The 15,313-nt window shown below is 42.6% G+C and overlaps 1 long non-coding RNA gene across 1 annotated transcript in view; it reads left to right on the forward strand.

The window, feature by feature from the left end:
• Positions 1–2,621: 2,621 nt before the first annotated feature.
• Positions 2,622–15,313, forward strand: part of LOC148392930 (uncharacterized) — a 47,699-nt gene continuing 35,007 nt past the window's right edge. Inside the window, exons 1-2 of the long non-coding RNA XR_015860267.1 lie at positions 2,622–2,898; positions 11,813–11,915. This is a non-coding gene — a long non-coding RNA (uncharacterized LOC148392930). The remainder of the gene's footprint in view (positions 2,899–11,812; positions 11,916–15,313) is intronic.

Consider the following 15,313-nt stretch of genomic DNA (forward strand, 5'->3'; position numbering starts at 1 on the left):
AAACCCCAACAAAAAAGTTGCTGGCTTGCAAAATGAGATGCCTTAAAGCAAAAATAAGAAGTTATTGTACCTTAAAACAAACTCGTTTTGATGCTACGCTGACTTATAATGAGTACAACATGACTCTGGCATTCTCTTGCTGGTTTGCGTTAGCATCGATGCTAATGTAAGGTTTTATAATTGTAGTTTGTATGGGTTGTATTTATCACAGGAAAGATTTTTGGTAAATTTACTGCTGTGGTGTATTTGTATTTGTGATTATTTATTTTATTTATTTACTGCAGCAGCGGCCCATTTAAAGCTGTCTCAAATTTTGGTTTGGAACTCAAGCAATACATTGACGAAGCAATGGCTGAAAAAACATCCGATTCAACCTAACAGAGTAAAAATTGGACAAAAATAGTGTCTCTGCAATTACAACAACTACTTCAACTCCCATATTGTTTCACTTTTCAGAGAATCTTGAAGGACACTAAAGTTGATTTATGGAGCCCACGTGTTATAAATACCTGAAATGTTTAAAGCTTCAACGGCATTTCCACTTGATGAATGTTTAAGACAAACTGCAAATGAGAGTCGAAAAGTAGATATTCCGGCATCCATAAGCGAAGACTATACGTCAATAGTGAAGTGCGGGGACTTCTTTGTCATAGCTTGTGCAAAGCTTGAACACATAGACAAATGGGCGAGGTGCGCTATGGTCATTCAGCCGTGCATGTCTCATCTGTAGCCAGCTTTGGCAGAGTAGTCATCTTCATTCCCTTTGTCCTTACAGCGCGAGGTAATCTATCAGGCTCCAGACGTGCTGGAAAGTCCGACTGACTCTCCCATTTGAATTGAGAACCCAGTTTGCGCTTTACGTGGGGTCCCAGTTAGGCCCCGGCTGCAATTGAGAGTGAGTGAGCTGTCCTTGATTCATATTACTGTCCCGGTATGATTGAGCTTCTCTGGTATCGCCACAGAGTGGGGAGAAAATTGAGCACTTGACTTTGCGTGGCTAGAAATCCCAGTCCTGCATCTATGCATTTGCTCAGGGTTTTTTTTTTTTTCCCCGCAAGACATGCTCCAGCTCTTTACGTTGCGCTTGATCGGACGCAAGCGGCTGGGTGTTTACAAGCCGACGTTTAGCACTTTGTTCTTCAGTAGTCAGGAACCTGGTCTTGTCTAAGAAAAAGCCCAAAAGCTGATTTTTTTTTAATGTTAATCAAAGGTACTGTGCTGTAGGGGTGTGTAGACTTTTCCAATTCGCTCTATATGCTTGCAAGTATTATTGTGTGATCTGTTTGTATGTCTTGATGCTCCGTATGTGTCAAAGCATTTTTTGAAGGTTTATATTTACTGTAACATCTATGCTAATCGCAATTAGCTCGTATCAAGCGTTTTTCATTTTAGGTTAGCATTAATCTAGCAGACTTACATTTGAAAAAAATGATAGTTTGGTCGAATATTTTCATGTTTAGATGTAAAATTTCAAAGAGCACTATGGAGCACTAATGAAATCGTAACCCTTTATTAAAATGTGACCTGCTCCTGCAAATCTTCGATCATTTCGATCAATAGAGATCTTGTCCGCCTTTATTTCATCCAGTTCCTTCCTCTTGGGGCGGGGGATGTAGTATTCATCAGCTGACTGCCCCCCCCATCCCCCCCCCTCCCCTTTACCTGACCGAGTTGGGGCCTTTAGCCACGATTACATCGAAGGAGCCGATTATGAAGCATGACTGTCGTTCCGGCAAATATTGACATGGAAACAGCGAGCAAGCCCATGGCAACAACAACACACAAAAAAATATGCACAAAGTCATGTATGGCTTCAAGATGTCTTCATACAGATACACGGACTTACAGAGCGTAAAATCCTGATCGATGGCGGCTCATCGGCATCTTTTTATGAGCGTAGCTTTGATTTACATAATGGGGAGGAGGTTAATCTTACATTTTTCATTCCAGTCCAGACCATATCGGAAAAATCATTTGTGTATTGTTTCATTCCCATACGTTTTAAACACATTCAAACTTAAAACAAAGCAGCCGTTCTCAATTTATTGCTCGCACCGTTCTCCAAAAAAGATTTATATTTACTTCTTACTCTTTGGAATTAAACAGACGTGTATGTGTATTAAACGGCAAAATTTCAAAGCTTCAGTTCACTGAAGTCGAGCTTAGCTTAATGCTAACATACAATGCGAAACGTTGCAGACGGGCTAACAGAGATTAGCAGGTTTTCGTGACGTTAAAAAAAAATTGACGAAGTAATCTTTCAAAAGTTTGCTCACCATTAATGTGATTTATCAACTGGACACCTCAAAAAAAGAAAAGAGGGAGCTCATGACAGGAGTGCCGGCAACAAATCCCGTTTGCAAGTCATTATTTATTTCCCGCAAAGTTTGTCAAACTCACTGTGATACCCCCCCCCCCCCCCCCCCCCAAGAACCCGACTCCCTCCCCTTCCACGAGTTCCCTCTTGTGGCCCGTTCCCGCACATGCTCCCCCACATAATTTATGACTGCCTCTGGTCCTGATGACAGATTATTAAAAGTAGAATTAGTTTTGTGCCGGGGATTTTTCCTGTGGGAATTGGGAAGGCAGGGCTCTCCGTGGAAGGTCTCTGACGAGGTCTCCATTACTAATAGAGGCAGACTTTTTTTTTAACACACACACACATACACACCCTTCCCCCGTGTGATGGCAAAGCGAGAAGACTAATGATTTGAATTTACTGTGGCAGGCGTCACGTGCTGTGAAAGGCAGCATTGGAGTAGAGGAGAGGTTAAGTTCTTCCCCGTGGAGAGGTTTATTGGATTGTTTAGCACCAGAAGGATAATGTTTTTGTCATCGACTGCTGCTGCCGCTGCTACTACACGGACGCCTGGAAGCAAATCGGCCGCTGCCTGTGAAGTATGGTCAACATTGTGACATCACGCGGAGAGAGGGAGATAGAGTGACCCGCCGCTGTGTGGGGGGAGTTCTTGGTCCAGCTGTATCGGCAGTTTTTAAATTTTGGATGTATTTTTGCAATACACAATTGGAGGCAGGCTAAATTTAGCGTTGCGTTCACAAAATTGGAAGAATATATGCCGGTTGCTAATTTAATCCTAAATAGTCAGCCTGTTTTTTATTAAGTATATTGAAAATGTTGCTCACAGTAAACAATAAATACAAGCAAGAATTTACCAAAAAATAATATAGAGGCAGATAATCAATACTCTTCCTCAAAGAATATTTAACAAAAATACTTGTTCCTGTTTACGTTAAATAATGTCACAAATTTTCACTAATAAGTGAACAAAACAAAAATTGCATGGGGGACAGAGGCAGAAATAAGCGGAAGAATTAGTACGATGCCACTTCTCTGCAGACTGGATAAAAAAAAAAAATGAAGCAGGCCTTATATTTACTTTGCCCACCCTTGCTGTAGATTATCACTACAAGTAGGCGGGACTGTTCCGTAGCGCCCCCCCACCCCCTTTGACAAGAGCCCGTTTATTTCTGTATTTCGCAAGTCGCCTCCAACTCTCTGATTCTCTCCCCTCAGCAACTCTTCTCGTTCCTCCTCCTCCTCCTCCTCCTCCTCCTTGGCTGCCACAAAAAAGAGAAAATGTAGGCTTTCAATTCTCCCCCCTGTTCACCTGATGGCCGTTTGGAGCCTGTTCCCCCAGCGTGTGTCTGCAGCCTGGGAAGCAGAGGGGAGTCTCAGCACAGCTGAGAGGCTCGGCTTAATCTTATGCATCATTAAGCACTCAGCGGCACACCGCAGCTCCTCATATACATCATCCACGCTTAATAAACATAATGATGACATAAGATGTAATTCCAGATGAATTTTCATTTTATAGGGAAATGGAGAATTCCTGTAGTATGAGAGGAGGGAGGGCCGAAAGGACAGGAAAGACGAAAAGAGGCGAGTGAGAGAGAAAAAGTAAATTATCTGGGAAGTACAGAATAAATGATGTTTTTTCTCCGCAAGATGGATGGCGGCTTTCTGGGGACACTTCAAGTGGGAGGGGGTGAGAAAGGTGAGGGGGCAGAGGGCCGCCGTGGCACCGGAGGGGGACAAAGGGGTCGGCGAAGAGAGAGAAAAATGTTGGTCATTCCGAGTGTTTTAATCGCCGGGCTTGATGGACAGGCTGAGAGGACCTGAAATGCGGCCATCCATTACGAACGGGGCCGGCTAGAAGGGCCGAGAGGAGGCTCGAGAGGAGGCTCGAGTTTCGGCGCGAAGAGGATGAGGAGGAGGAAGGGGTTCCTAGGCCGGGGCGGGAAATGGGATTCTGATGGAAGTGGGAGAGCAAGGCCACTGTACACAGTCGAGGCCAATGAGGGCGATCGCAAAGAGGCGTGTTGGGTAAGGCAGCGGGATGAGAAACTCGAATAGCTCGTGTGACGGCAGGGTTAGGGTTAGGGTTAGGGTCAATAACAGAAAACTGGGTGATGGGCAACGTATCTTAATCAAGATCAAGAACACCCTTGCATTTATTTACGTTGTTTACCGTTAGGATTTAGCATTAGCATTAAGCTAGTGGACTTAAAGACTTGTTCGTGCTTGCAATTTCTACCAAGCTATCTAGCTAGCTGTATCTAAGTTCTCTAAGCTATATAAGGTATAATAAAAATGAGGTGTACTATAATTCTTCATCCTGCCTTTGTTGTGACAAAATAGAAATGGTACAAAGGCACCAGGGAAATGATCAGTTTATTTATTTGGTTTGTTTATTTTTAGCCTAACATGCTATTTTAATGCGCTTTTACAGTTTGGCTGCTGTACAGGCAGCATCTATAAAACGAACCAGCCAAAAAAAAAAAAGATTGTGTAAGGAGAAAATAGATCGTCATAATAGGATTTGGAAATGATCCAAATATAACATATCTCCCCTCTCTCTCCTATCAGCGATTCCTGGCACAGATGAGATAAAAACCTTAAATCTACAACGGTGTCATTATATTTGAGGAATGGAAAGAAAAAGTTTCAATTCCACATGTTTACCACTGAATAGGTAATTCTCTTTTCTATTTGTATTCCAAACACCATTGGGAAATAAGAAACTACTCAGCTATTGCTGGTTTGTTGGTGGGGTGCATGCTTCCAGCTGGACCCCATCCCAGACTGCCATGCATGCGTAATGTGGCCAGCCCGGGCTGCCAAAATTAGAATTCATGCTGTATATTGAACAAACAAACAATGACACAAGCAGACCTTACGCGTGAAAAGAATGTTCAAATGAGTCAACAACGTAAACACGGCTTTCGTTCTCATTGTAAAACGGCGAAGGTACGGTCGAGCCGAGACAATATATTTTAGCGACAACGCTAATGCTAACACAGTACCGCTAGATGACGTCGCGCTATTTTGTTTGACGCTGTAAATTCGGAAGAAGAATAAAAACAGGAAGTATTTCAGACAAAGCTTAGTTTTTTCTTTTTAAATATGACCTCCTCTTTAATCCTGTTTTTGACGCCTACAGAAAATGATCAAAATACGTTTAAATAAAAATCAAAATAGATCCAATTGAGTATCCGATCTGGACTCTTACTCCGATAGAGAGGATGCAAGTTTCCAAATATGGCTCCTATCATCCAATTTGCTATTCACGTTCACGTACTTTCATAGCAGAGATGTGTTCCACGGGTAAACGAGTACAGCCCTGACTGGTGCCGTGCAGCAGGGGAACCGTCTGAAGCAGCCCACCCGCTCGCCTCTGGTGGCCTGTGCTGCACAAAGGCATTTCTGGATTCAAACCTCAGCATGTTCAAGGCCAGTGGAGCGCGCCCAGCACTATGCCAAGCCTAGATGGGTGCCAAGGGTGCCACTAACCAGAGCCTCATCCCCTGCACTCTGTCGTCTCGCGGCCAACACAAAATGCTGCAGTATAACATAAAAGGCTGCAAAGAACAAAAAGCTCACAAACAAGACGGGGTGGGGGGGTAGCTGAGGTTTAGATTCATTTCCTTTTTGAGCCTTCATATGTTTTGAATGACTAGTGAAGTGCGCGCGGAACCAGCACACGTCCGTCTTATGACACGCGACCCTCCCATTGTCCGAGCCGGGTAGAACCTTCCAGAGATAATGTTCTCATAATTGATGCGCGCACTGTTTGTGTTGTTTCTTTCTGGTACTTTTCCCTCCGCCGCGCTCGGCTCCTGGCACTGAGCACAGATTACATCTTGTTTCCCCAACTACTAAAAGTGTCAGAGGCTGTCTGCCTTTGCTTTTATATCATGTTATTAATGGCAGCCAGCACACAGCCCCCCCCCCCCCCCCCCCTTAGTCTTTTTTTCTTTTTTTTCTCACAGGGAGTGTTTGCTTGCTTTTGCTGCTGGTGTCTAATTAAAAGATCTCTGCTTACAGGAGCAGAGAACGACTTAGATAGAAAGCAATAATTGCAAATGTTATTATTCCGCTGGCTTGTAGAGAGATGATATGAGTTTGGAAGTGCGGATGGTGGAAGAAGAGGTAACATTTAACCTCACAGCTCGTAACATCTATTGTAGGTTGAAGAAAATAAATGTAGACAAATGAGAGTGTTTGTAAATTAACAGAAATGGAAAAAGGCTGCCAACTGTAACTGCTACTAAATCTTCTACTGCAGAGAAAATGCTAAATAAACAGTACTGTTGCTTGTTAAGATTCAAAAATAATTCTCCAAATAATTAAAAAAAACTAAAAAAAAACTTGAATGCAAAGTAAAAATTGAGAATAAATTGTAATCATTTTTCAAGTTTGTATTTTTCGTAAACCAGGTCCTTCAAAAACTATCTACCCATTTTAAAAAAATCTCAAAATTCTAATGTACGACCCAAGAGCTCAAACCACAGAGTCGTATTTCCCGACGAATCGCAGCGTCACGTATTCACGCCGACCAGAGAGTGTGACCTTGCAGATCGTGGCGGAGGCCGGGCCGGGCCCTCTCTGCCGCAGCGCTGTCTTAACCCGAAGAATTATGTGCTCAGATAATTAGCTCTTATAGGTACACTCTCCATTTCTCCACTCCACTGAGCACATCATCTTCCTCGCCTCTTTATTGTTTGCTTTGCTTTGTCAGATCGATGTCTTGCTACTGCGTAACCAGCACTCGGATGTGGGCCCGCATAAATCACAACAAGGTTTCTGTCGCTCGGGAGAGCGCCGGGGCTACGCGTACACGCCATGCACACACGCGTAAACAAGAGGGAAGGCTACTTTGTGACACCGGCTTTCGGCGTGTTCTTTTTGTCAGTCTGAGAAAAGACTGCAACATTGTTTTACTCGGTTAACACATCTGGTTTTCCTCTCTGTTGGGTTAGCGCTTTGCCATTATGTTGTGTTTGAGAGACACTTTTGATTACGGCCTAGTTTTTTGAGGCCAATGCCGAATAAAATTGCGATAAACGATTAATCGGATGATTGGTTTTAAAAATATTTCATCCTTTAAAGCTTACAATGGCAAAATTGTGAGTTACAGGCGGATTATTTCAATCTTTTACAATACAGAAAGATTGGAAAAAAATTGGAAAAGATTCAGTCTTTTTTTTTCCGATTTTATTTTATCTTGTTTGAATGTAATTATCATTGTTGTACGTTGAAATTTGTGTGTGTGTGTGGGGGGGGGGGCAAAACCAATGAATCGGTCAAAACCAGTTGGATTTAGGTTCACATGATTCTATAGCATGACATTTCTTTTTTGGTGACTTTTCAAAAAAAAAAAAAAAAAGTACACTTCATTTGGGCTTGAGTTGTATCACCAAAAATATGACGCTAATACAATTTAGAATTTAGTCGTGATAAAATTCCACGCCAACAGTAGGCATTGGCTAAAGGTGACGGCTGCACATGAACGCATTTGAACCAATTTGAAATCCATATTCTGCTAAGCATCCATTCTACCGCATAAGCCCGCCATCAGGGGTGTGATCGACGCATACGAGGGTGACACACAGTCAGACTTAGCGCTAAGCTCTTTCCAAAAAAAAAAAAAAAAAAAAAAAACACACACACAGCCTTGATTATGGCGCATGAAATGAGGCAGAAACACAATCACGTGCGTCAGGACCTGCAGGCTTGGATCAGCATCCCATGTCTGCGTGTGCGCTAATGTCACCCTTAACAGCAAGCTAAACACTGCAGGTTCGCACACATTAGCCATGCCTGCTAAAGCACTCATTTACCACGCAGGCCTCTTCGTCGCGCACAACGACGGGCCCCGACACGCCGTTCTATTAGAGGGCATCCTCCATAGAGCAATGCTCAGCCAATCGTGTCTCCTCTCGAGTCGGACCCACGCAGAGAATATGCTCATCGCCGGCTTGTATATTACGCTTTACAATATGTGTGCCGCGCTCTGTGACGGTCGCTCAGAAGCATCATGGCCGACGCCGTTTGTAAATTTGGCAGCTGGACCTGAATGGCAATTATAGAAAGCAGTAGAACACAAACATCAGTTAGACCAATTAAAAATCAATATTTATCAGGTCTTTGTCAAAACGATGGTCAGAAGTCGTTAATTCAGACCGCTTTTATTTGTAAACGAGCAAATGAAAAGCATTTGCTTGCCGCTCGCTCGTTAGTCATTGTGTTGACTGTACACATAATAATCCCCGTAACAATGACCCACTTGACCCGGCCCTGTGAAAAATAACAACCAAATGTCTCTTTGCTTTCTTTCACCCTATTTTTTTTTTTTTAAACATCGTCTGCACACTAATAGGATGTTTGTGCTGAAAAGGAATTTGTTTATGCCCGGCAGCTCATTACGTGCTGCTCTCTAATTGATTTGGATGACCAACACATTAAAATAATGAATTGGAGTCATTGTGTTTGATAAATTGTCTCCTTCCCATTAAGACTGTTTGACTCAATGCGGTCTTCTGTTAGCGTAAACGCAATTGATTGACAGTGCTGAGTGGAGGTGTGTTTTGTTACCTCAGCCAAGGCTCGAACGTTCTAGTTATAGCCTTTTGGTAAGAATTTCCACAATTGTCATAAATGGAAATGTTGTGGGTAACCATATTAAACCTCATTAAAAGACAATTTAAGTGCTCATTAGCACCTATTTTCTCTCAATGAAGAGGTCAAGTGTGCTTGCTTCAAGCTGTTATTTGTCAGTCAAGCAGACTCATTCAACAAAATGAAAAATGGTACTGGTATATTTAAACACCAAAATGTTCAACAAAACATTTTATCTCATGAAAGTGTGCTAGCTAGATGCTAACATACAGTATAGTGTTCCCCCGCAGATGCTCATTTAGCTTAATTGATTTGTTTTTTTTGAAACCTTTCCTCCATTATTTGCTATTTTGATGTTCTATCTGTGTGGCATTATCTTGCGTGATGCAAAAGAACTAAAGTGATTCGGGGATACAGACAGTTAGCATTAGTGTTTCGAAAACACGGTCATTACTGACATCAATCACGTGCGCCATGTTTCCTTAATGTACCATTTTAAATGCAAAGCGCGTCGGACATACGGCTGCCGGCCTCTCACCGTGTTGCTTTACCTCAGCCGGCCGCTTGTGAAATGTATGTGAGGCGGCGAGCTTGGCAGTCACCAGGCGAAGGATGCATTGTCTTGTCTTTAGCTGTCATTAGGCGAAGTCTGGGGGAGGGAGGGAGAGGGAGGGATGATGTGCAAGCAGTATGGGGTCGGCGAGGAAGTATTTATGACCCTGTAGGAAAGTCATTGGACTGCGGAGATCGCGGGGAGATAATGGGAGGGAATGGGATGCAGCGAGGTGTTCTGACTGCAGCGAGCAGACAAGAGAACAGTCAGGATAAATCAATGTTGGTCATTTTCACTTTCCCCCCGCCATCACTGCTCGCCTCAGCGCATCCACCCCAAAGTCATTTACACATTCCATCATTAGGACCCCTCAAGAGTTTCAGTTGGGAAGAGGAAATAAAAGCCTAGTAATTCTTATGTAAAAGTGACCAGAGCACGGCATTGTTTTTTTTTTTAAACCAATATAGCGGCTTAATACCACGGCGCGGTGATTCCCGTTTGATTTAATTCGGAGGCCGTCGCTTGAACGACTTTTCTGGTGACATTGGGAGGCATACAAACAAGACTGCACCTCATTAAACAAGAACAAACCGAGGGGAAATTACACTTAGTTATGGGAATGGCTTTTAAGCATGCAAAGCATTACTTGAGTCTAAAAAAATAAATAAAATAAATAACGTTAGCGCGGCTCGGCGACGACGCGGCGGGCGGCCATTAAAAAGAATGAGGAGCCGGGTACAAGCTCACCTCTGATGATCAAAAGAGACAACTCATTACAGAAGTATATTGACCTTAAAGATGACTTAATTTAATAAAGTACTTCCCCTGAAGTTAGCAGAGCAATTATGGTCACTTGAGGACAATCCACACAGATAAAACAGACTGATGAGCTACTGAAGTAGGCTTTTTTTTTTTTTTTCCTATTGAAACAAATAAGCAACCTTAAATATTCAAAAATTATTGCTTGCAAGTAATACAAAAGGAAAAAAAACTTTTGGTATTTTGCAGGTACTGGATGTAAAGGTGACATTGAATGGGGACGGCCGCGAGCTAATCTATTTGCATTACGGCGTGCGTTCTAGCGCTCCCATTATATATTCCAAAAGCAATTAACACTTCATTAAACGTGGAAGGTGTTAATACAAGTCATAAGACGAAGCCATCTGTCGGATTCTTCTCCCAAGCCTGACATCCACCTGAAGAACGTTTGTAACCGATTTGGGTTCGACATTTAGACGAGGACACAGATTGGTTGTCTAATAACGTAAATACTAATGAGCAAAATATATTGATGCAAAATTTGAGCTGAGGTGGAAAGTTAAAAAAAAAAAAAAAAAAACGATACCGGGAATTGTAACCTATATTACAACGACGACTGACTGCAATTTGTTGACGAGATAAATGTTGTGTTTGCTCTCGTCTGTAGATGCGACAAATGAACGAGCCCAACGCAATTTCATTCATCATGTTTCTTGAGGATTTAGCGAGATTTGCTCTCATTAGCGACTCATCCGTCAGGAAGACACTCTGATCCCGCTGAGAGAAAAAGAGAGCGAGCAGGGGGAAATATGCTTCCCCCGCACTTAATTGGAAGCTGAACACACACCCAAAGAGAGGCAGCGGCTATGTCAACCTTCTACACACCCAGATTTGTCTTCCAAATTCAATCCGTCAACATCCTAATTGGCTCTCGCTTTACCATCGCTGAGTCGGACCGGCTCGGGTTAAATGAGCGGAGGAAATGGTCAAATATTGCGAGCCTGGCAATCATCGGCTTGTGAAAATGTGAAACATTAGGATTTAAAGTATATTCGGATGCCTTGACTTCCCAGTGATCTGTAAATGCGGCGTTACGAGTAGCCAAGTGAGGCGTCAACAGTTTCCACATCAAGAGCAAGTAAAACAGGCCGCGTTCAACACAAGCCCTCGAATGAGTATCGACATATAATTCAAGGAGCTGGCAGCACAATGGCTCTCATTAGTCTTGCGAGAGTCGGTAATGGCAGATCACCTCTTTGGGCCACGCAATTGACAGGCTGCGCTCCCCCTCAGCAGATATCGGAGAGCTTTTTATTGGCTTCCTGCTCCAAACAAAAAACCCCACCTCACCGCCGCCTCTTAATGCCGCCCGATGGCCTGGTTAACCTTGGCGATGCCTCCTGGAGAGCTGGAAAAGTGTCACGCAAAGTTCATGCAATCATTAGCACCGCAGAGGTATTCGATTCCTACAATGCTCTTAAGTTTGATTGATATTTAACATAGTGTTGGCACTGGGTACTTTAAAATTTGCATCTTTTGGAGCAGAAACAAAAATGTGGTCTCTTTTGATCATCTTTCAGGTCGCACATCTCGATGGAGGAAGAATACATGCTAACGAAGAGTAGCACGGAAGGCAATACATCGAGAATGATCACAACAACAAAATTGTTCAACAAATTCAAGGTAACTTTGATAAATTTCTCTATCACTGCTTGAACATTTGCAACCAGCTATGAGAGTTAGCATGCCTACAGATGGTAAAATAAATATTATAGATTTGCTAACTGGTAAATTAGCAGCATGCTAAACTAATAAGCTAGCGTACGCTAGTTTCCGTGACTGTTTCTTCTTCAAACAGAAAAGAAAACTTTTCTGTAGTTACAAGCCCAACTTAATGGGACTTAAGCCTCAAGTCATGTGACTCGAGTACCCCACATCTGCTGTGAGCATGCAGCAAAAGGGAAAGTTTCTCCCTGCGTTTTAATGAACAGGTGTCTACATAACACAGGCCACCCCGCAGATGGCGGCGTAATTAGCACTCATTATGGTGGTCCTGAAGAAGGCCGGGCACAGAGCGCCTAACCTCTTCACCCCTTGACAGGGCCCATGGCATGGTGGTGGTTGTGATGTTGGGGGGAGGCTGCTGACACGTGTTGTTCTCCAGGAGGAGTTAAAGGTGGAGGTCACTTTTCACAAGGTGTCATCCTGGTGTGATGCAAACTCATGTGAATGAGGGTGAACATGTCAAGGGACAATTAGCCGTGTTCAGCGAGTTACTTAGCGAATTTACGGCTGCCATTGGAAAGAAATTTGAAATATAAAAAAATAATTTACTGAGGAAAAAAAAATCTCTATTTAAATATAGACAATACTGTACGTGTTTGTAAGACAACATTCCCGCTTGACACCGGTTCACGGTAGCGTGTATGCTAGCGTGACCTCACACTACTGTGACCTTTAAAACAACAGCGCCGGCTCCCTCCTGCAGCACTCAAGGTGGTTACGGATGTGGTTTGCGGGGTCATTCCCTGTTCATGTCGACGTTCATGCCCGACTACACCGCCGTTGTCGGGCCGCGACGGGGGTGAGCACAGGCGGATGAGCGTCTACTTGTGTGTGTGCGCGCGTGCGTGTGGCCCCGATAGGCTTGTGATTCCCCCTCACTTAGAAACGAATTCCATCTAATCTCATTCATGTCAAATAGCGGCGTGACACGTTGTTTTATACTGTAACATTTGGTTATAGCGAAGCACCTGACTGCTTCTCGCTTCACCCTCTGGATATTAAAAGCGGGACCTATATTTCACTGGATGTAGCTTAAACACAGTGTATTACCGCGCCCACGATAAATACTTCCACTAAGTTTGTCGCCTTATAGCGGAGTTCATTCAGCGGGGAGGCCATGATTTACCATCAGCTCCCGACGGTAAGAATCAAGGTTGAGCTTACAGAAGGAGAAAATGACCACTCCTGCTTTCAATAGGGAAGGTCACTAATCCAGCCATTCAGCAGATTCATGGATGAATTGCTAATACATTGCTTGCTTGTTAGTTGCTGTGTCAGTTTGCCAGAGGAAGCAAAAATGACAGAGGATTTAAGGCTAACGGTAAAAAAAAATACAGTCAACCCCCTGCAGATCTTAATAGAACGATCGCTTTAAAATAAAAAAAAATTAAATAGCTTTAGCATTCTCATACACCTTTCAACAAGTCTGTTAGCTAATGCTAACAAACGTGATAATACAAAACACCTTTACCAGGCTAGGAATATTAGCATCGATGGTATTAGTAAAAAAAATGTATTTATGACATCTCTGTATATCCCAGATTTTGGCCTATTTCAGTCTGTATTATTTCCCCGGCACTAAACGGCGTTTCATTGTAGTGAAGTTGAGGATAGAGATTTGCTTCACAAAATATTAACTGCTCATGCATTTTTGCCGCCAAACAACAAACTATTCTTGTCTTACAATAAAATTTTAATGGGTGCCGAATGGAGGTATCAAGTCATCCATTCCAAGTCATAATCAGACAGTTTCCGATGAGCCAGTTCGGCTCCACTGCCGCCATTTTTTTTTTCTCTCCCATCAGCAAGTGATTATTACAATAGCGCTATACACTTAAGTTGCACGCCGACTGGCTGACCAGCGGCACTAAGCCATACACAAGCCAGACATAAATGGCCAATCGGCTCATTGCTTTTGGCCATAAAAAGAGGGCGAACCGACTCCTGCTAACATTTTTTTTTTTTAATGCAGACTCATACCTGAAAGTTGCTTGAGTGCTGCATCAAAATGGGCATAGACAATTGAGATAGTCATAGGAAAAGATTTTGTGAGGTTTTTTTTTCACAATTTTTTTGTCATACAAATACACAAAATGTGGTGCGGGTTTTCCATTGCACATATAATGCATGCTTAGACTTTAGTCCGCTACCTTAATGCTAATGCTAATACATAACATACACATCCAATGCAAATGATCAGTATCTATATGGTGGTGTCATATATTCTTTATCATCTGCAAAGAACAGCTATGACTACTTTTTAAAATCACTTTTGTGGAAAACGTATTTGATGTTTACCATTTATTTTTGTAGTTTATTTTTTCTAAATGCATTTCAATAGCTGCCAAAAATATTATATAAAAATAGTATAGTATAAAATGGCTGCCAAATATGCACACGTGACAAAAATAATCACTTTTCTCTTATGTAATTATCATTGGCTGCTTCTAAATTCTAAGCCACTGATCCTTAAAACAAACATAGTCAACAACCACTTCAATAAATGCATTTGTCTTGAGTTAAGCTCATTTCCAGGATTTGAGAAAATGGACTGCCCCCCCCCCCCTTTCTTTTCATCTTTGGATTTAGGAAGCATGTAAGTGACTTTTTTTTTTTCTTGTTGTTATTGACCCCGCTCCCGAGCCTCTAAGTTTATCCGCCCTCATACGGAGTCACCTTAAGAGGCAGTGAGGCCCGCTGACAATGCCTCCTGGCGGAAACAAAATGACCGCCGTGTTTCATGTGTTGTTATGCTAAAAGCGCCACTACCTCTAAATGACCACTTCCATGCATATGTGGATGGCTGTTTGCCTTTACTCAGGCAGGGAGCCTAGCGGGATCATCCTTCTGTTCCCCATATGGCAGCATTGTGGTGAAAATGCGCGACAATCGGCCCCCTGTGCCTCCCTGGGAGAAAGCCCCAGGATGGTTTCACTTTTACTCCAAAAGGCCGGCATTCATTCAGTCATTATAAATAGGAAATGGTTTTTTTTATTAAAATAGGGTATTTTCTTTATTTGGGGCTATCATTGTGTTTTAATCCACTAAGGGAGGGATTTGGAATAAGTTCATAAGCCTTCTGTTTTGATCTGAGGCTTCCCTTTCCTCTGATGCATGTCTGAGTAAATTCATTCCACAAACACAGCCCAAAAGGAATCATACCCTCGCTAAATTATTTGTAGAATGATGGAAGAAATGAAAAAATATATTTATATTGTATTGTGTGTTTTGAAGGCTGTGATTAGAATAGTGAGAGTATTCTGACAGATCCTGGTAAAGATCTAGAATTGTGATTC

This window comes from Syngnathus floridae, chromosome 9 (assembly GCF_059516105.1).
Source record: "Syngnathus floridae isolate MCC-2025c chromosome 9, RoL_Sflo_1.0, whole genome shotgun sequence".
Classification (NCBI taxonomy): Eukaryota; Metazoa; Chordata; class Actinopteri; order Syngnathiformes; family Syngnathidae; genus Syngnathus; species Syngnathus floridae.